This window comes from Schistocerca cancellata, unplaced genomic scaffold (genome assembly GCF_023864275.1).
Source record: "Schistocerca cancellata isolate TAMUIC-IGC-003103 unplaced genomic scaffold, iqSchCanc2.1 HiC_scaffold_1170, whole genome shotgun sequence".
Taxonomy (NCBI): Eukaryota; Metazoa; Arthropoda; class Insecta; order Orthoptera; family Acrididae; genus Schistocerca; species Schistocerca cancellata.
The window spans coordinates 1,878,920-1,900,232 of NW_026047169.1; positions in this window are offsets into that span (position 1 = coordinate 1,878,920).

Sequence of the window (21,313 nt, forward strand, 5' to 3'; positions counted from 1 at the left end):
AATTCACTATCAGTTTTTCGTCCCATTCGATAATCTAGACTCACAGCAGAACGGCCATAAGGTGCCCGAGGCAGCAAGAGACAAGTCGGCTGGAGGACGATGTATTTAATCGGGACGGAATTTGAGTGATCCATCGTCATTAGGTGGCCCTGAACGTTACAATTCACTATCAGTTTTTCGTCCGATTCGAAAATTTTTGACTCACAGCAGAACGGCCATAAGGTGCCAAGGCAGCAATAGACCCATGGAGACATGTCGGCTGGAGGACGATGTATTGAATCGGGACGCAATTTGAGTGATCCATCGTCATTAGGTGGCCCTGAACGTTACAATTCACTACCAGGTTTTCGTCCCGTTCGATAATCTAGATTCACAGCAGAACGGCCATAAGGTGCCAAGGCAGCAATAGACCCATGGAGTCAACACGGCTGGAGGACGATGTATTGAATCGGGACGCAATTTGCGTGGTACATCGTCATTAGGTGGCCCTGAATGTTACAATTCACTATCAGTTTTTCGTCCGATTCGAAAATCTTTGACTCACAGCAGAACGGCCATAAGGTGCCCGAGGCAGCAATAGACCCATGAAGTCAAGTCTGCTGGAGGACGATGTATAGAATCGGGACGCAATATTAGTGTTCCATCGTCATTAGGAGGCCCTGAACGTTACAATTCACTATCAGTTTTTCGTCCGATTCGAAAATCTTCGAGTCACAGCTGAACGGCCATAAGGTGCCCGAGGCTGCAATAGACCCATGGAGACATTCTGCTGGAGGACAATGTATTGAATCGGGACGCAATTTGAGTGATCCATCGTCATTAGGTGGCCCTGAACCTTACAATTCACTATCAGTTTTTCGTCCGATTCGAAAATTTTTGACTCACAGCATAGCGGCCATAAGGTGCCAAGGCAGCAATAGACCCATGGAGACATGCCGGCTGGAGGACGATGTATTGAATCGGGACGCAATTTGAGTGATCCATCGTCATTAGGTGGTCCTGAACGTTACAATTCTCTAACAGTTTTTCGTCCCGTTCGATAATCTAGATTCACAGCAGAACGGCCATAAGGTGCCAAGGCAGCAATAGACCCATGGAGTCAACTCGGCTGGAGGACGATGTATTGAATCGGGACGCAATTTGCGTGGTCCATCGTCATTAGGTGGCCCTGAATGTTACAATTAACTATCAGTTTTTCGTCCCATTCGATAATCTAGACTCACAGCAAAACGGCCATAAGGTGCCCGAGGCAGCTATAGACCCATGGAGTCAACTCGGGTGGAGGACGATGTATTGAATCGGGACGCAATTTGCGTGGTCCATCGTCATTAGGAGGCCCTGAATGTTCAATTCACTATCAGTTTTTGGTCAGATTCGAAAATCTTTGACTCACAGCAGAACGGCCATAAGGTGCCCGAGGCAGCAATAGACCCATGAAGTCAAGTCTGCTGGAGGACGATGTATTGAATCGGGACGCAATTTGAGTGATCCATCGTCATTAGGAAGCCCTGAACGTTACAATTCACTATCAGTTTTTCGTCCCATTCGATAATCTAGGCTCACAGCAGAACGGCCATAAGGTGCCCGAGGCAGCAATAGACCCATGGAGTCAAGTCGGCTGGAGGACGATGTATTTAATCGGGACGCAATTTGAGTGATCCATCGTCATTAGGAGGCCCTGAACGTTACAATTCACTATCAGTTTTTCGTCCCATTCGATAATCTAGACTCACAGCAGAACGGCCATAAGGTGCCCGAGGCAGCAATAGACCCATGGAGTCAAGTCGGCTGGAGGACGATGTATTGAATCGGGACGCAATTTGAGTGATCCATCGTCATTAGGTGGCCCTGAACGTTACAATTCACTATCAGTTTTTCGTCCCATTCGATAATCTAGACTCACAGCAGAACGGCCATAAGGTGCCCGAGGCAGCAAGAGACAAGTCGGCTGGAGGACGATGTATTTAATCGGGACGGAATTTGAGTGATCCATCGTCATTAGGTGGCCCTGAACGTTACAATTCACTATCAGTTTTTCGTCCGATTCGAAAATTTTTGACTCACAGCAGAACGGACATAACTTGCCAAGGCAGCAATAGACCCATGGAGACATGTCGGCTGGAGGACGATGTATTGAATCGGGACGCAATTTGAGTGATCCATCGTCATTAGGTGGCCCTGAACGTTACAATTCACTACCAGGTTTTCGTCCCGTTCGATAATCTAGATTCACAGCAGAACGGCCATAAGGTGCCAAGGCAGCAATAGACCCATGGAGTCAACACGGCTGGAGGACGATGTATTGAATCGGGACGCAATTTGCGTGGTACATCGTCATTAGGTGGCCCTGAATGTTACAATTCACTATCAGTTTTTCGTCCGATTCGAAAGTCTTTGACTCACAGCAGAACGGCCATAAGGTGCCCGAGGCAGCAATAGACCCATGAAGTCAAGTCTGCTGGAGGACGATGTATAGAATCGGGACGCAATATTAGTGTTCCATCGTCATTAGGAGGCCCTGAACGTTACAATTCACTATCAGTTTTTCGTCCGATTCGAAAATCTTCGAGTCACAGCTGAACGGCCATAAGGTGCCCGAGGCTGCAACAGACCCATGGAGACAGTCTGCTGGAGGACAATGTATTGAATCGGGACGCAATTTGAGTGATCCATCGTCATTAGGTGGCCCTGAACCTTACAATTCACTATCAGTTTTTCGTCCGATTCGAAAATTTTTGACTCACAGCATAGCGGCCATAAGGTGCCAAGGCAGCAATAGACCCATGGAGACATGCCGGCTGGAGGACGATGTATTGAATCGGGACGCAATTTGAGTGATCCATCGTCATTAGGTGGTCCTGAACGTTACAATTCTCTAACAGTTTTTCGTCCCGTTCGATAATCTAGATTCACAGCAGAACGGCCATAAGGTGCCAAGGCAGCAATAGACCCATGGAGTCAACTCGGCTGGAGGACGATGTATTGAATCGGGACGCAATTTGCGTGGTCCATCGTCATTAGGTGGCCCTGAATGTTACAATTAACTATCAGTTTTTCGTCCCATTCGATAATCTAGACTCACAGCAAAACGGCCATAAGGTGCCCGAGGCAGCTATAGACCCATGGAGTCAACTCGGGTGGAGGACGATGTATTGAATCGGGACGCAATTTGCGTGGTCCATCGTCATTAGGAGGCCCTGAATGTTCAATTCACTATCAGTTTTTGGTCAGATTCGAAAATCTTTGACTCACAGCAGAACGGCCATAAGGTGCCCGAGGCAGCAATAGACCCATGAAGTCAAGTCTGCTGGAGGACGATGTATTGAATCAGGACGCAATTTGAGTGATCCATCGTCATTAGGTGGCCCTGAACGTTACAATTCACTATCAGTTTTTCGTCCCATTCGATAATCTAGACTCACAGCAGAACGGCCATAAGGTGCCCGAGGCAGCAATAGACCCATGGAGTGAAGTCGGCTGGAGGACGATGTATTGAATCGGGACGCAATTTGAGTGATCCATCGTCATTAGGTGGCCCTGAACGTTACAATTCACTATCAGTTTTTTGTCCCATTCGATAATCTAGACTCACAGCAGAACGGCCATAAGGTGCCCGAGGCAGCAATAGTCCCATGGAGTCAAGTCGGCTAGTGGACGATGTACTGAATCGGGACGCAATTTGTGTGGTCCATCGTCATTAGGTTGTCCTTAATGTTACAAATCACTATCAGTTTTTCGTCCGATTCGAAAATCTTTGACTCACAGCAGAACGGCCATAAGGTGCCCCAGGCAGCAATCGACCCATGGAGACAAGTTTGCTGGAGGACGATGTATTGAATCGGGACGCAATTTGAGTGATCCATCGTCATTAGGTGGCCCTGAAAGTTACAATTCACTATCAGTTTTTCGTCCGATTCAAAAATCTTTGACTCACAGCAGAACGGGCATAAGGTGCCCGAGGCAGCAATAGACCCATGAAGTCAAGTCTGCTGGAGGACGATGTATCGAATCAGGACGCAATTTGAGTGATCCATCGTCATTAGGTGGCCCTGAACGTTACAATTCACTATCAGTTTTTCGTCCCATTCGATAATCTAGACTCACAGCAGAACGGCCATAAGGTGCCCGAGGCAGCAATAGACCCATGGAGACAAGTCGGCTGGGGACGATGTATTGAATCGGGACGCAATTTGAGTGATCCATCGTCATTAGGTGGCTCTGAACGTTACAATTCACTATCAGTTTTTCGTCCCATTCGATAATCTAGATTCACAGCAGAACGGCCATAAGGTGCCCGAGGCAGAAATAGACCCATGGAGTCAAATCGGCTGGAGGACGATGTATTGAATCGGGACGCAATTTGCGTGGTCCATCGTCATTAGGTGGCCCTGAATGTTACAATTCACTATCAGTTTTTCGTCCGATTCGAAAATCTTTGACTCACAGCAGAACGGCCATTAGGTGCCCGAGGCAGCAATCGACCCATGGAGACAAGTCTGCTGGAGGACGATGTATTGAATCGGGACGCAATTTGAGTGATCCATCGTCATTAGGAGGCCCTGAACGTAACAATTCACTATCAGTTTTTCGTCCCATTCGATAATCTAGGCTCACAGCAGATCGGCCATAAGGTGCCCGAGGCAGCAATAGACCCATGGAGTCAAGTCGGCTGGAGGACGATGTATTGAATCGGGACGCAATTTGAGTGATCCATCGTCATTAGGTGCCCCTGAACGTTACAATTCACTATCAGTTTTTCGTCCCATTCGATAATCTAGACTCACAGCAGAACGGCCATAAGGTGCCCGAGGCAGCAAGAGACAAGTCGGCTGGAGGTCGATGTATTGAATCGGGACGCAATTTGAGTGTTCCATCGTCATTAGGAGGCCCTGAACGCTACAATTCACTATCAGTTTTTCGTCCGATTCGAAAATCTTTGAGTCACAGCTGAACGGCCGTAAGGTGCCCGAGACTGCAATAGACCCATGGAGACAGTCTGCTGGAGGACAATGTATTAAATCGGGACGCAATTTGAGTGATCCATCGTCATTAGGTGGCCCTGAACGTTACAATTCACTATCAGTTTTTCGTCCGATTCGAAAATTTTTGACTCACAGCAGAACGGCCATAAGGTGCCAAGGCAGCAATAGACCCATGGAGACATGTCGGCTGGAGGACGATGTATTGAATCGGGACGCAATTTGAGTGATCCATCGTCATTAGGTGGCCCTGAACGTTACAATTCACTACCAGTTTTTCGTCCCGTTCGATAATCTAGATTCACAGCAGAACGGCCATAAGGTGCCAAGGCAGCAATAGACCCATGGAGTCAACTCGGCTGGAGGACGATGTATTGAATCGGGACGCAATTTGCGTGGTCCTTCGTCATTAGGTGGCCCTGAATGTTACAATTCACTATCAGTTTTTCGTCCGATTCGAAAATCTTTGACTCACAGCAGAACGGCCATAAGGTGCCCGAGGCAGCAATAGACCCATGATGTCAAGTCTGCTGGAGGACGATGTATTGAATCGGTACGCAATTTTAGTGTTCCATCGTCATTAGGAGGCCCTGAACGTTACAATTCACTATCAGTTTTTCGTCCGATTCGAAAATCTTTGACTCACAGCAGAACGGCCATAAGGTGCCCGAGGCAGCAATAGACCCATGCAGACAAGTCGGCTGGTGGACGATGTATTGAATCGGGACGCAATTTGTGTGATCCATCGTCATTAGGTTGCCCTGAAAGTTACAATTCACTATCAGTTTTTCGTCCGATTCGAAAATCTTTGACTCACAGCAGAACGGCCATAAGGTGCCCGAGGCAACAATAGACCCATGGAAACAAGTCTGCTGGAGGACGATATATTGAATAGGGACGCAATTTGAGTGATCCATCGTCATTAGGTGGCCCTGAACGTTACAATTCACTATCAGTTATTCGTCCCATTCGATAATCTAGACTCACAGCAGAACGGCCATAAGGTGCCTGAGGCAGCAATATACCCATGGAGTCAGGTCGGCTGGAGGACGATGTACTGAATCGGGACGCAATTTGTGTGATCCATCGTCATTAGGTGGCCCTGAATGTTACAATTCAGTATCAGTTTTTCGTCCAATACGAAAATCTTTGACTCACAGCAGAACGGCCATAAGGTGCCCGAAACAGCAATAGACCCTTGGAGACAAGTCTGCTGGAGGACGATGTATTGAATCGGGACGAAATTTGAGTGTTCCATCGTCATTAGGAGGCCCTGAACGTTACAATTCACTATCAGTTTTTCGTCCGATTCGAAAATCTTTGAGCCACAGCAGGCCTGCCGTAAGGTGCCCGAGGCAGCAATAGACCCATGGAGACAAGTCTGCTGGAGGACGATGTATTGAATCGGGACGCAATTTGAGTGTTCCATCGTCATTAGGTGGCCCTGAAAGTTTCAATTCACTATCAGTTTTTCGTCCGATTCGAAAATCTTTGACTCACAGCAGAACGGCCATAAGGTGCCCGAGGCAGCAATAGACGCATGGAGACATGTCTGCTGGAGGACGATGTATTGAATCGGGACGCAATTTGAGTGATCCATCGTCATTAGGAGGCCCTGAACGTTACAATTCACTATCAGTTTTTCGTCCCATTCGATAATCTAGACTCACAGAAGAACGGCCATAAGGTGCCCGAGGCAGCAATAGACCCATGGAGACATGTCTGCTGGAGGTCGATGTATTGAATCGGGACGCAATTTGAGTGATCCATCGTCATTAGGTGGCCCTGAACGTTACAATTCACTATCAGTTTTTCATCCCATTCTATAATCTAGACTCACAGCAGAACGGCCATAAGGTGCCCGAGGCAGCAATAGTCCCATGGAGTCAAGTCGGCTAGTGGACGATGTACTGAATCGGGACGCAATTTGTGTGGTCCATCGTCATTAGGTGGCCCTGAATGTTACAAATCACTATCAGTTTTTCGTCCGATTCGAAAATCTTTGACTCACAGCAGAACGGCCATAAGGTGCCCGTGGCAGCAATCGACCCATGGAGACAAGTCTGCTGGAGGACGATGTATTGAATCGGGACGCAATTTGAGTGTTCCATCGTCATTAGGTGGCCCTGAAAGTTTCAATTCACTATCAGTTTTTCGTCCCATTCGATAATCTAGACTCACAGCAGAACGGCCATAAGGTGCCCGAGGCAGCAATAGACCCATGGGGTCAAGTCGGCTGGAGGACGATGTATTGAATCGGGACGCAATTTGAGTGATCCATCGTCATTAGGTTGCCCTGAAAGTTACAATTCACTATCAGTTTTTCGTCCGATTCGAAAATCTTTGACTCACAGCAGAACGGCCATTAGGTGCCCGAGGCAGCAATCGACCCATGGAGACAAGTCTGCTGGAGGACGATGTATTGAATCGGGACGCAATTTGAGTGATCCATCGTCATTAGGAGGCCCTGAACGTTACAATTCACTATCAGTTTTTCGTCCCATTCGATAATCTAGGCTCACAGCAGAACGGCCATAAGGTGCCCGAGGCAGCAATAGACCCATGGAAACAAGTCGGCTGGAGGACGATGTATTTAATCGGGACGCAATTTGAGTGATCCATCGTCATTAGGAGGCCCTGAACGTTACAATTCACTATCAGTTTTTCGTCCCATTCGATAATCTAGACTCACAGCAGAACGGCCATAAGGTGCCCGAGGCAGCAATAGACCCATGGAGTCAAGTCGGCTGGAGGACGATGTATTGAATCGGGACGCAATTTGAGTGATCCATCGTCATTAGGTGGCCCTGAACGTTACAATTCACTATCAGTTTTTCGTCCCATTCGATAATCTAGACTCACAGCAGAACGGCCATAAGGTGCCCGAGGCAGCAAGAGACAAGTCGGCTGGAGGACGATGTATTTAATCGGGACGGAATTTGAGTGATCCATCGTCATTAGGTGGCCCTGAACGTTACAATTCACTATCAGTTTTTCGTCCGATTCGAAAATTTTTGACTCACAGCAGAACGGCCATAAGGTGCCAAGGCAGCAATAGACCCATGGAGACATGTCGGCTGGAGGACGATGTATTGAATCGGGACGCAATTTGAGTGATCCATCGTCATTAGGTGGCACTGAACGTTACAATTCACTACCAGGTTTTCGTCCCGTTCGATAATCTAGATTCACAGCAGAACGGCCATAAGGTGCCAAGGCAGCAATAGACCCATGCAGACAAGTCGGCTGGTGGACGATGTATTGAATCGGGACGCAATTTGTGTGATCCATCGTCATTAGATTGCCCTGAAAGTTACAATTCACTATCAGTTTTTCGTCCGATTCGAAAATCTTTGACTCACAGCAGAACGGCCATAAGGTGCCCGAGGCAGCAATAGACCCATGCAGACAAGTCGGCTGGTGGACGATGTATTGAATCGGGACGCAATTTGTGTGATCCATCGTCATTAGGTTGCCCTGAAAGTTACAATTCACTATCAGTTTTTCGTCCGATTCGAAAATCTTTGACTCACAGCAGAACGGCCATAAGGTGCCCGAGGCAACAATAGACCCATGGAAACAAGTCTGCTGGAGGACGATATATTGAATAGGGACGCAATTTGAGTGATCCATCGTCATTAGGTGGCCCTGAACGTTACAATTCACTATCAGTTATTCGTCCCATTCGATAATCTAGACTCACAGCAGAACGGCCATAAGGTGCCTGAGGCAGCAATATACCCATGGAGTCAGGTCGGCTGGAGGACGATGTACTGAATCGGGACGCAATTTGTGTGATCCATCGTCATTAGGTGGCCCTGAATGTTACAATTCAGTATCAGTTTTTCGTCCAATACGAAAATCTTTGACTCACAGCAGAACGGCCATAAGGTGCCCGAGGCAGCAATAGACCCTTGGAGACAAGTCTGCTGGAGGACGATGTATTGAATCGGGACGAAATTTGAGTGTTCCATCGTCATTAGGAGGCCCTGAACGTTACAATTCACTATCAGTTTTTCGTCCGATTCGAAAATCTTTGAGTCACAGCAGGCCTGCCGTAAGATGCCCGAGGCAGCAATAGACCCATGGAGACAAGTCTGCTGGAGGACGATGTATTGAATCGGGACGCAATTTGAGTGTTCCATCGTCATTAGGTGGCCCTGAAAGTTTCAATTCACTATCAGTTTTTCGTCCGATTCGAAAATCTTTGACTCACAGCAGAACGGCCATAAGGTGCCCGAGGCAGCAATAGACGCATGGAGACATGTCTGCTGGAGGACGATGTATTGAATCGGGACGCAATTTGAGTGATCCATCGTCATTAGGAGGCCCTGAACGTTACAATTCACTATCAGTTTTTCGTCCCATTCGATAATCTAGACTCACAGAAGAACGGCCATAAGGTGCCCGAGGCAGCAATAGACCCATGGAGACATGTCTGCTGGAGGTCGATGTATTGAATCGGGACGCAATTTGAGTGATCCATCGTCATTAGGTGGCCCTGAACGTTACAATTCACTATCAGTTTTTCATCCCATTCTATAATCTAGACTCACAGCAGAACGGCCATAAGGTGCCCGAGGCAGCAATAGTCCCATGGAGTCAAGTCGGCTAGTGGACGATGTACTGAATCGGGACGCAATTTGTGTGGTCCATCGTCATTAGGTGGCCCTGAATGTTACAAATCACTATCAGTTTTTCGTCCGATTCGAAAATCTTTGACTCACAGCAGAACGGCCATAAGGTGCCCGTGGCAGCAATCGACCCATGGAGACAAGTCTGCTGGAGGACGATGTATTGAATCGGGACGCAATTTGAGTGTTCCATCGTCATTAGGTGGCCCTGAAAGTTTCAATTCACTATCAGTTTTTCGTCCCATTCGATAATCTAGACTCACAGCAGAACGGCCATAAGGTGCCCGAGGCAGCAATAGACCCATGGGGTCAAGTCGGCTGGAGGACGATGTATTGAATCGGGACGCAATTTGAGTGATCCATCGTCATTAGGTTGCCCTGAAAGTTACAATTCACTATCAGTTTTTCGTCCGATTCGAAAATCTTTGACTCACAGCAGAACGGCCATTAGGTGCCCGAGGCAGCAATCGACCCATGGAGACAAGTCTGCTGGAGGACGATGTATTGAATCGGGACGCAATTTGAGTGATCCATCGTCATTAGGAGGCCCTGAACGTTACAATTCACTATCAGTTTTTCGTCCCATTCGATAATCTAGGCTCACAGCAGAACGGCCATAAGGTGCCCGAGGCAGCAATAGACCCATGGAAACAAGTCGGCTGGAGGACGATGTATTTAATCGGGACGCAATTTGAGTGATCCATCGTCATTAGGAGGCCCTGAACGTTACAATTCACTATCAGTTTTTCGTCCCATTCGATAATCTAGACTCACAGCAGAACGGCCATAAGGTGCCCGAGGCAGCAATAGACCCATGGAGTCAAGTCGGCTGGAGGACGATGTATTGAATCGGGACGCAATTTGAGTGATCCATCGTCATTAGGTGGCCCTGAACGTTACAATTCACTATCAGTTTTTCGTCCCATTCGATAATCTAGACTCACAGCAGAACGGCCATAAGGTGCCCGAGGCAGCAAGAGACAAGTCGGCTGGAGGACGATGTATTTAATCGGGACGGAATTTGAGTGATCCATCGTCATTAGGTGGCCCTGAACGTTACAATTCACTATCAGTTTTTCGTCCGATTCGAAAATTTTTGACTCACAGCAGAACGGCCATAAGGTGCCAAGGCAGCAATAGACCCATGGAGACATGTCGGCTGGAGGACGATGTATTGAATCGGGACGCAATTTGAGTGATCCATCGTCATTAGGTGGCACTGAACGTTACAATTCACTACCAGGTTTTCGTCCCGTTCGATAATCTAGATTCACAGCAGGACGGCCATAAGGTGCCAAGGCAGCAATAGACCCATGGAGTCAACACGGCTGGAGGACGATGTATTGAATCGGGACGCAATTTGCGTGGTACATCGTCATTAGGTGGCCCTGAATGTTACAATTCACTATCAGTTTTTCGTCCGATTCGAAAATCTTTGACTCACAGCAGAACGGCCATAAGGTGCCCGAGGCAGCAATAGACCCATGAAGTCAAGTCTGCTGGAGGACGATGTATTGAATCGGGACGCAATATTAGTGTTCCATCGTCATTAGGAGGCCCTGAACGTTACAATTCACTATCAGTTTTTCGTCCGATTCGAAAATCTTCGAGTCACAGCTGAACGGCCATAAGGTGCCCGAGGCTGCAATAGACCCATGGAGACAGTCTGCTGGAGGACAATGTATTGAATCGGGACGCAATTTGAGTGATCCATCGTCATTAGGTGGCCCTGAACCTTACAATTCACTATCAGTTTTTCGTCCGATTCGAAAATTTTTGACTCACAGCATAGCGGCCATAAGGTGCCAAGGCAGCAATAGACCCATGGAGACATGCCGGCTAGTGGACGATGTACTGAATCGGGACGCAATTTGTGTGGTCCATCGTCATTAGGTGGCCCTGAATGTTACAAATCACTATCAGTTTTTCGTCCGATTCGAAAATCTTTGACTCACAGCAGAACGGCCATAAGGTGCCCGTGGCAGCAATCGACCCATGGAGACAAGTCTGCTGGAGGACGATGTATTGAATCGGGACGCAATTTGAGTGTTCCATCGTCATTAGGTGGCCCTGAAAGTTTCAATTCACTATCAGTTTTTCGTCCCATTCGATAATCTAGACTCACAGCAGAACGGCCATAAGGTGCCCGAGGCAGCAATAGACCCATGGGGTCAAGTCGGCTGGAGGACGATGTATTGAATCGGGACGCAATTTGAGTGATCCATCGTCATTAGGTTGCCCTGAAAGTTACAATTCACTATCAGTTTTTCGTCCGATTCGAAAATCTTTGACTCACAGCAGAACGGCCATTAGGTGCCCGAGGCAGCAATCGACCCATGGAGACAAGTCTGCTGGAGGACGATGAATTGAATCGGGACGCAATTTGAGTGATCCATCGTCATTAGGAGGCCCTGAACGTTACAATTCACTATCAGTTTTTCGTCCCATTCGATAATCTAGGCTCACAGCAGAACGGCCATAAGGTGCCCGAGGCAGCAATAGACCCATGGAGTCAAGTCGGCTGGAGGACGATGTATTTAATCGGGACGCAATTTGAGTGATCCATCGTCATTAGGAGGCCCTGAACGTTACAATTCACTATCAGTTTTTCGTCCCATTCGATAATCTAGACTCACAGCAGAACGGCCATAAGGTGCCCGAGGCAGCAATAGACCCATGGAGTCAAGTCGGCTGGAGGACGATGTATTGAATCGGGACGCAATTTGAGTGATCCATCGTCATTAGGTGGCCCTGAACGTTACAATTCACTATCAGTTTTTCGTCCCATTCGATAATCTAGACTCACAGCAGAACGGCCATAAGGTGCCCGAGGCAGCAATAGACCCATGGAGTCAAGTCGGCTGGAGGACGATGTATTGAATCGGGACGCAATTTGAGTGATCCATCGTCATTAGGTGGCCCTGAACGTTACAATTCACTATCAGTTTTTCGTCCCATTCGATAATCTAGACTCACAGCAGAACGGCCATTAGGTGCCCGAGGCAGCAATCGACCCATGGAGACAAGTCTGCTGGAGGACGATGTATTGAATCGGGACGCAATTTGAGTGATCCATCGTCATTAGGAGGCCCTGAACGTTACAATTCACTATCAGTTTTTCGTCCCATTCGATAATCTAGGCTCACAGCAGAACGGCCATAAGGTGCCCGAGGCAGCAATAGACCCATGGAGTCAAGTCGGCTGGAGGACGATGTATTTAATCGGGACGCAATTTGAGTGATCCATCGTCATTAGGTGGCCCTGAACGTTACAATTCACTATCAGTTTTTCGTCCCATTCGATAATCTAGACTCACAGCAGAACGGCCATAAGGTTCCCGAGGCAGCAAGAGACAAGTCGGCTGGAGGACGATGTATTTAATCGGGACGGAATTTGAGTGATCCATCGTCATTAGGTGGCCCTGAACGTTACAATTCACTATCAGTTTTTCGTCCCATTCGATAATCTAGACTCACAGCAGAACGGCCATAAGGTGCCCGAGGCAGCAAGAGACAAGTCGGCTGGAGGACGATGTATTGAATCGGGACGCAATTTGAGTGTTCCATCGTCATTAGGAGGCCCTGAACGCTACAATTCACTATCAGTTTTTCGTCCGATTCGAAAATCTTTGAGTCACAGCTGAACGGCCGTAAGGTGCCCGAGACTGCAATAGACCCATGGAGACAGTCTGCTGGAGGACAATGTATTGAATCGGGACGCAATTTGAGTGATCCATCGTCATTAGGTGGCCCTGAACGTTACAATTCACTATCAGTTTTTCGTCCGATTCGAAAATTTTTGACTCACAGCAGAACGGCCACAAGGTGCCAAGGCAGCAATAGACCCATGGAGACATGTCGGCTGGAGGACGATGTATTGAATCGGGACGCAATTTGAGTGATCCATCGTCATTAGGTGGCCCTGAACGTTACAATTCACTACCAGTTTTTCGTCCCGTTCGATAATCTAGATTCACAGCAGAACGGCCATAAGGTGCCAAGGCAGCAATAGACCCATGGAGTCAACTCGGCTGGAGGACGATGTATTGAATCGGGACGCAATTTGCGTGGTCCATCGTCATTAGGTGGCCCTGAATGTTACAATTCACTATCAGTTTTTCGTCCCATTCGATAATCTAGACTCACAGCAGAACGGCCATAAGGTGCCCGAGGCAGCAATAGACCCATGGGGTCAAGTCGGCTGGAGGACGATGTATTGAATCGGGACGCAATTTGAGTGATCCATCGTCATTAGGTTGCCCTGAAAGTTACAATTCACTATCAGTTTTTCGTCCGATTCGAAAATCTTTGAGTCACAGCAGAACGGCCATTAGGTGCCCGAGGCAGCAATCGACCCATGGAGACAAGTCTGCTGGAGGACGATGTATTGAATCGGGACGCAATTTGAGTGATCCATCGTCATTAGGAGGCCCTGAACGTTACAATTCACTATCAGTTTTTCGTCCCATTCGATAATCTAGGCTCACAGCAGAACGGCCATAAGGTGCCCGAGGCAGCAATAGACCCATGGAGTCAAGTCGGCTGGAGGACGATGTATTTAATCGGGACGCAATTTGAGTGATCCATCGTCATTAGGAGGCCCTGAACGTTACAATTCACTATCAGTTTTTCGTCCCATTCGATAATCTAGACTCACAGCAGAACGGCCATAAGGTGCCCGAGGCAGCAATAGACCCATGGAGTCAAGTCGGCTGGAGGACGATGTATTGAATCGGGACGCAATTTGAGTGATCCATCGTCATTAGGTGGCCCTGAACGTTACAATTCACTATCAGTTTTTCGTCCCATTCGATAATCTAGACTCACAGCAGAACGGCCATAAGGTGCCCGAGGCAGCAAGAGACAAGTCGGCTGGAGGACGATGTATTTAATCGGGACGGAATTTGAGTGATCCATCGTCATTAGGTGGCCCTGAACGTTACAATTCACTATCAGTTTTTCGTCCGATTCGAAAATCTTTGACTCACAGCAGAACGGCCATAAGGTGCCCGTGGCAGCAATCGACCCATGGAGACAAGTCTGCTGGAGGACGATGTATTGAATCGGGACGCAATTTGAGTGTTCCATCGTCATTAGGTGGCCCTGAAAGTTTCAATTCACTATCAGTTTTTCGTCCCATTCGATAATCTAGACTCACAGCAGAACGGCCATAAGGTGCCCGAGGCAGCAATAGACCCATGGGGTCAAGTCGGCTGGAGGACGATGTATTGAATCGGGACGCAATTTGAGTGATCCATCGTCATTAGGTTGCCCTGAAAGTTACAATTCACTATCAGTTTTTCGTCCGATTCGAAAATCTTTGACTCACAGCAGAACGGCCATTAGGTGCCCGAGGCAGCAATCGACCCATGGAGACAAGTCTGCTGGAGGACGATGTATTGAATCGGGACGCAATTTGAGTGATCCATCGTCATTAGGAGGCCCTGAACGTTACAATTCACTATCAGTTTTTCGTCCCATTCGATAATCTAGGCTCACAGCAGAACGGCCATAAGGTGCCCGAGGCAGCAATAGACCCATGGAGTCAAGTCGGCTGGAGGACGATGTATTTAATCGGGACGCAATTTGAGTGATCCATCGTCATTAGGAGGCCCTGAACGTTACAATTCACTATCAGTTTTTCGTCCCATTCGATAATCTAGACTCACAGCAGAACGGCCATAAGGTGCCCGAGGCAGCAATAGACCCATGGAGTCAAGTCGGCTGGAGGACGATGTATTGAATCGGGACGCAATTTGAGTGATCCATCGTCATTAGGTGGCCCTGAACGTTACAATTCACTATCAGTTTTTCGTCCCATTCGATAATCTAGACTCACAGCAGAACGGCCATAAGGTGCCCGAGGCAGCAATAGACCCATGGAGTCAAGGCGGCTGGAGGACGATGTATTGAATCGGGACGCAATTTGAGTGATCCATCGTCATTAGGTGGCCCTGAACGTTACAATTCACTATCAGTTTTTCGTCCCATTCGATAATCTAGACTCACAGCAGAACGGCCATTAGGTGCCCGAGGCAGCAATCGACCCATGGAGACAAGTCTGCTGGAGGACGATGTATTGAATCGGGACGCAATTTGAGTGATCCATCGTCATTAGGAGGCCCTGAACGTTACAATTCACTATCAGTTTTTCGTCCCATTCGATAATCTAGGCTCACAGCAGAACGGCCATAAGGTGCCCGAGGCAGCAATAGACCCATGGAGTCAAGTCGGCTGGAGGACGATGTATTTAATCGGGACGCAATTTGAGTGATCCATCGTCATTAGGAGGCCCTGAACGTTACAATTCACTATCAGTTTTTCGTCCCATTCGATAATCTAGACTCACAGCAGAACGGCCATAAGGTGCCCGAGGCAGCAATAGACCCATGGAGTCAAGTCGGCTGGAGGACGATGTATTGAATCGGGACGCAATTTGAGTGATCCATCGTCATTAGGTGGCCCTGAACGTTACAATTCACTATCAGTTTTTGTCCCATTCGATAATCTAGACTCACAGCAGAACGGCCATAAGGTGCCCGAGGCAGCAAGAGACAAGTCGGCTGGAGGACGATGTATTGAATCGGGACGCAATTTGAGTGTTCCATCGTCATTAGGAGGCCCTGAACGCTACAATTCACTATCAGTTTTTCGTCCGATTCGAAAATCTTTGAGTCACAGCTGAACGGCCGTAAGGTGCCCGAGACTGCAATAGACCCATGGAGACAGTCTGCTGGAGGACAATGTATTGAATCGGGACGCAATTTGAGTGATCCATCGTCATTAGGTGGCCCTGAACGTTACAATTCACTATCAGTTTTTCGTCCGATTCGAAAATTTTTGACTCACAGCAGAACGGCCATAAGGTGCCAAGGCAGCAATAGACCCATGGAGACATACCGAGCGAGGTGGCGCAGTGGTTAGCACACTGGACTCGCATTCGGGAGGACGACGGTTCAATCCCGTCTCCGGCCATCCTGATTTAGGTTTTCCGTGATTTCCCTAAATCGCTTCAGGCAAATGCCGGGATGGTTCCTTTGAAAGGGCACGGCCGATTTCCTTCCCCATCCTTCCCTCACCTGAGCTTGCGCTCTGTCTCTAATGACCTCGTTGTCGATGGGACGTTAAACACTAATATCCTCCCCCCCCCCCCCCCCCCATGGAGACATGTCGGCTGGAGGACGATGTATTGAATCGGGACGCAATTTGAGTGATCCATCGTCATTAGGTGGCCCTGAACGTTACAATTCACTACCAGTTTTTCGTCCCGTTCGATAATCTAGATTCACAGCAGAACGGCCATAAGGTGCCAAGGCAGCAATAGACCCATGGAGTCAACTCGGCTGGAGGACGATGTATTGAATCGGGACGCAATTTGCGTGGTCCATCGTCATTAGGTGGCCCTGAATGTTACAATTCACTATCAGTTTTTCGTCCGATTCGAAAATCTTTGACTCACAGCAGAACGGCCATAAGGTGCCCGAGGCAGCAATAGACCCATGGAGTCAAGTCGGCTGGAGGACGATGTATTGAATCGGGACGCAATTTGAGTGATCCATCGTCATTAGGTGGCCCTGAACGTTACAATTCACTATCAGTTTTTCGTCCCATTCGATAATCTAGACTCACAGCAGAACGGCCATAAGGTGCCCGAGGCAGCAAGAGACAAGTCGGCTGGAGGACGATGTATTGAATCGGGACGCAATTTGAGTGTTCCATCGTCATTAGGAGGCCCTGAACGCTACAATTCACTATCAGTTTTTCGTCCGATTCGAAATTCTTTGAGTCACAGCTGAACGGCCGTAAGGTGCCCGAGACTGCAATAGACCCATGGAGACAGTCTGCTGGAGGACAATGTATTGAATCGGGACGCAATTTGAGTGATCCATCGTCATTAGGTGGCCCTGAACGTTACAATTCACTATCAGTTTTTCGTCCGATTCGAAAATTTTTGACTCACAGCAGAACGGCCATAAGGTGCCAAGGCAGCAATAGACCCATGGAGACATGTCGGCTGGAGGACGATGTATTGAATCGGGACGCAATTTGAGTGATCCATCGTCATTAGGTGGCCCTGAACGTTACAATTCACTACCAGTTTTTCGTCCCGTTCGATAATCTAGATTCACAGCAGAACGGCCATAAGGTGCCAAGGCAGCAATAGACCCATGGAGTCAACTCGGCTGGAGGACGATGTATTGAATCGGGACGCAATTTGCGTGGTCCATCGTCATTAGGTGGCCCTGAATGTTACAATTCACTATCAGTTTTTCGTCCGATTCGAAAATCTTTGACTCACAGCAGAACGGCCATAAGGTGCCCGAGGCAGCAATAGACCCATGGAGACAAGTCGGCTGGTGGACGATGTATTGAATCGGGACGCAATTTGAGTGATCCATCGTCATTAGGTTGCCCTGAAAGTTACAATTCACTATCAGTTTTTCGTCCGATTCGAAAATCTTTGACTCACAGCAGAACGGCCATAAGGTGCCCGAGGCAGCAATAGACCCATGGAGACAAGTCGGCTGGTGGACGATGTATTGAATCGGGACGCAATTTGAGTGATCCATCGTCATTAGGTTGCCCTGAAAGTTACAATTCACTATCAGTTTTTCGTCCGATTCGAAAATCTTTGACTCACAGCAGAACGGCCATAAGGTGCCCGAGGCAACAATAGACCCATGGAAACAAGTCTGCTGGAGGACGATATATTGAATCGGGACGCAATTTGAGTGATCCATCGTCATTAGGTGGCCCTGAACGTTACAATTCACTATCAGTTATTCGTCCCATTCGATAATCTAGACTCACAGCAGAACGGCCATAAGGTGCCTGAGGCAGCAATATACCCATGGAGTCAGGTCGGCTGGAGGACGATGTACTGAATCGGGACGCAATTTGTGTGGTCCATCGTCATTAGGTGGCCCTGAATGTTACAATTCAGTATCAGTTTTTCGTCCGATCCGAAAATCTTTGACTCACAGCAGAACGGCCATAAGGTGCCCGAGGCAGCAATAGACCCATGGAGACAAGTCTGCTGGAGGACGATGTATTGAATCGGGACGAAATTTGAGTGTTCCATCGTCATTAGGAGGCCCTGAACGTTACAATTCACTATCAGTTTTTCGTCCGATTCGAAAATCTTTGAGTCACAGCAGGCCTGCCGTAAGGTGCCCGAGGCAGCAATAGACCCATGGAGACAAGTCTGCTGGAGGACGATGTATTGAATCGGGACGCAATTTGAGTGTTCCATCGTCATTAGGTGGCCCTGAAAGTTTCAATTCACTATCAGTTTTTCGTCCGATTCGAAAATCTTTGACTCACAGCAGAACGGCCATAAGGTGCCCGAGGCAGCGATAGACGCATGGAGACATGTCTGCTGGAGGACGATGTATTGAATCGGGACGCAATTTGAGTGATCCATCGTCATTAGGAGGCCCTGAACGTTACAATTCACTATCAGTTTTTCGTCCCATTCGATAATCTAGACTCACAGAAGAACGGCCATAAGGTGCCCGAGGCAGCAATAGACCCATGGATACATGTCTGCTGGAGGTCGATGTATTGAATCGGGACGCAATTTGAGTGATCCATCGTCATTAGGTGGCCCTGAACGTTACAATTCACTATCAGTTTTTCATCCCATTCTATAATCTAGACTCACAGCAGAACGGCCATAAGGTGCCCGAGGCAGCAATAGTCCCATGGAGTCAAGTCGGCTAGTGGACGATGTACTGAATCGGGACGCAATTTGTGTGGTCCATCGTCATTAGGTGGCCCTGAATGTTACAAATCACTATCAGTTTTTCGTTCGATTCGAAAATCTTTGACTCACAGCAGAACGGCCATAAGGTGCCCGAGGCAGCAATCGACCCATGGAGACAAGTCTGCTGGAGGACGATGTATTGAATCGGGACGCAATTTGAGTGTTCCATCGTCATTAGGTGGCCCTGAAAGTTTCAATTCACTATCAGTTTTTCGTCCCATTCGATAATCTAGACTCACAGCAGAACGGCCATAAGGTGCCCGAGGCAGCAATAGACCCATGGAGTCAAGTCGGCTGGAGGACGATGTATTGAATCGGGACGCAATTTGAGTGATCCATCGTCATTAGGTGGCCCTGAACGTTACAATTCACTATCAGTTTTTCGTCCGATTCGAAAATCTTTGACTCACAGCAGAACGGCCATAAGGTGCCCGAGGCAGCAATAGACGCATGGAGACATGTCTGCTGGAGGTCGATGTATTGAATCGGGACGCAATTTGAGTGTTCCATCGTCATTAGGAGGCCCTGAACGTTACAATTCACTATCAGTTTTTCGTCCGATTCGAAAATCTTTGAGTCACAGCAGGCCTGCCATAAGGTGCCCGAGGCAGCAATAGACCCATGGAGACAAGTCTGCTGGAGGACGATGTATTGAATCGGGACGCAATTTGAGTGATCCATCGTCATTAGGTGGACCTGAACGTTACAATTCACTATCAGTTTTTCATCCCATTCTATAATCTAGACTCACAGCAGAACGGCCATAAGGTGCCCGAGGCAGCAATAGTCCCATGGAGTCAAGTCGGCTAGTGGACGATGTACTGAATCGGGACGCAATTTGTGTGGTCCATCGTCATTAGGTGGCCCTTAATGTTACAAATCACTATCAGTTTTTCGTCCGATTCGAAAATCTTTGACTCACAGCAGAACGGCCATAAGGTGCCCGAGGCAGCAATCGACCCATGGAGACAAGTCTGCTGGAGGACGATGTATTGAATCGGGACGCAATTTGAGTGATCCATCGTCATTAGGTGGCCCTGAAAGTTACAATTCACTATCAGTTTTTCGTCCGATTCGAAAATCTTTGACTCACAGCAGAACGGCCACAAGGTGCCCGAGGCAGCAATAGACACATGAAGTCAAGTCTGCTTTAGGACGATGTATTGAATCAGGACGCAATTTGAGTGATCCATCGTCATTAGGAGGCCCTGAACGTTACAATTCACTATCAGTTTTTCGTCCCATTCGATAATCTAGACTCACAGCAGAACGGCCATAAGGTGCCCGAGGCAGCAATAGACCCATGGAGTCAAGTCGGCTGGAGGACGATGTATTGAATCGGATGCAATTTGAGTGATCCATCGTCATTAGGAGGCCCTGAACGTTACAATTCATTATCAGTTTTTCGTCCGATTCGAAAATCTTTGACTCACAGCAGAACGGCCATTAGGTGCCCGAGGCAGCAATAGACGCATGGAGACATGTCTGCTGGAGGACGATGTATTGAATCGGGACGCAATTTGAGTGTTCCATCGTCATTAGGAGGCCCTGAACGCTACAATTCACTATCAGTTTTTCGTCCGATTCGAAATTCTTTGAGTCACAGCTGAACGGCCGTAAGGTGCCCGAGACTGCAATAGACCCATGGAGACAGTCTGCTGGAGGACAATGTATTGAATCGGGACGCAATTTGAGTGATCCATCGTCATTAGGTTGCCCTGAAAGTTACAATTCACTATCAGTTTTTCGTCCGATTCGAAAATCTTTGACTCACAGCAGAACGGCCATAAGGTGCCCGAGGCAGCAATAGACCCATGGAGACAAGTCGGCTGGTGGACGATGTATTGAATCGGGACGCAATTTGAGTGATCCATCGTCATTAGGTTGCCCTGAAAGTTACAATTCACTATCAGTTTTTCGTCCGATTCGAAAATC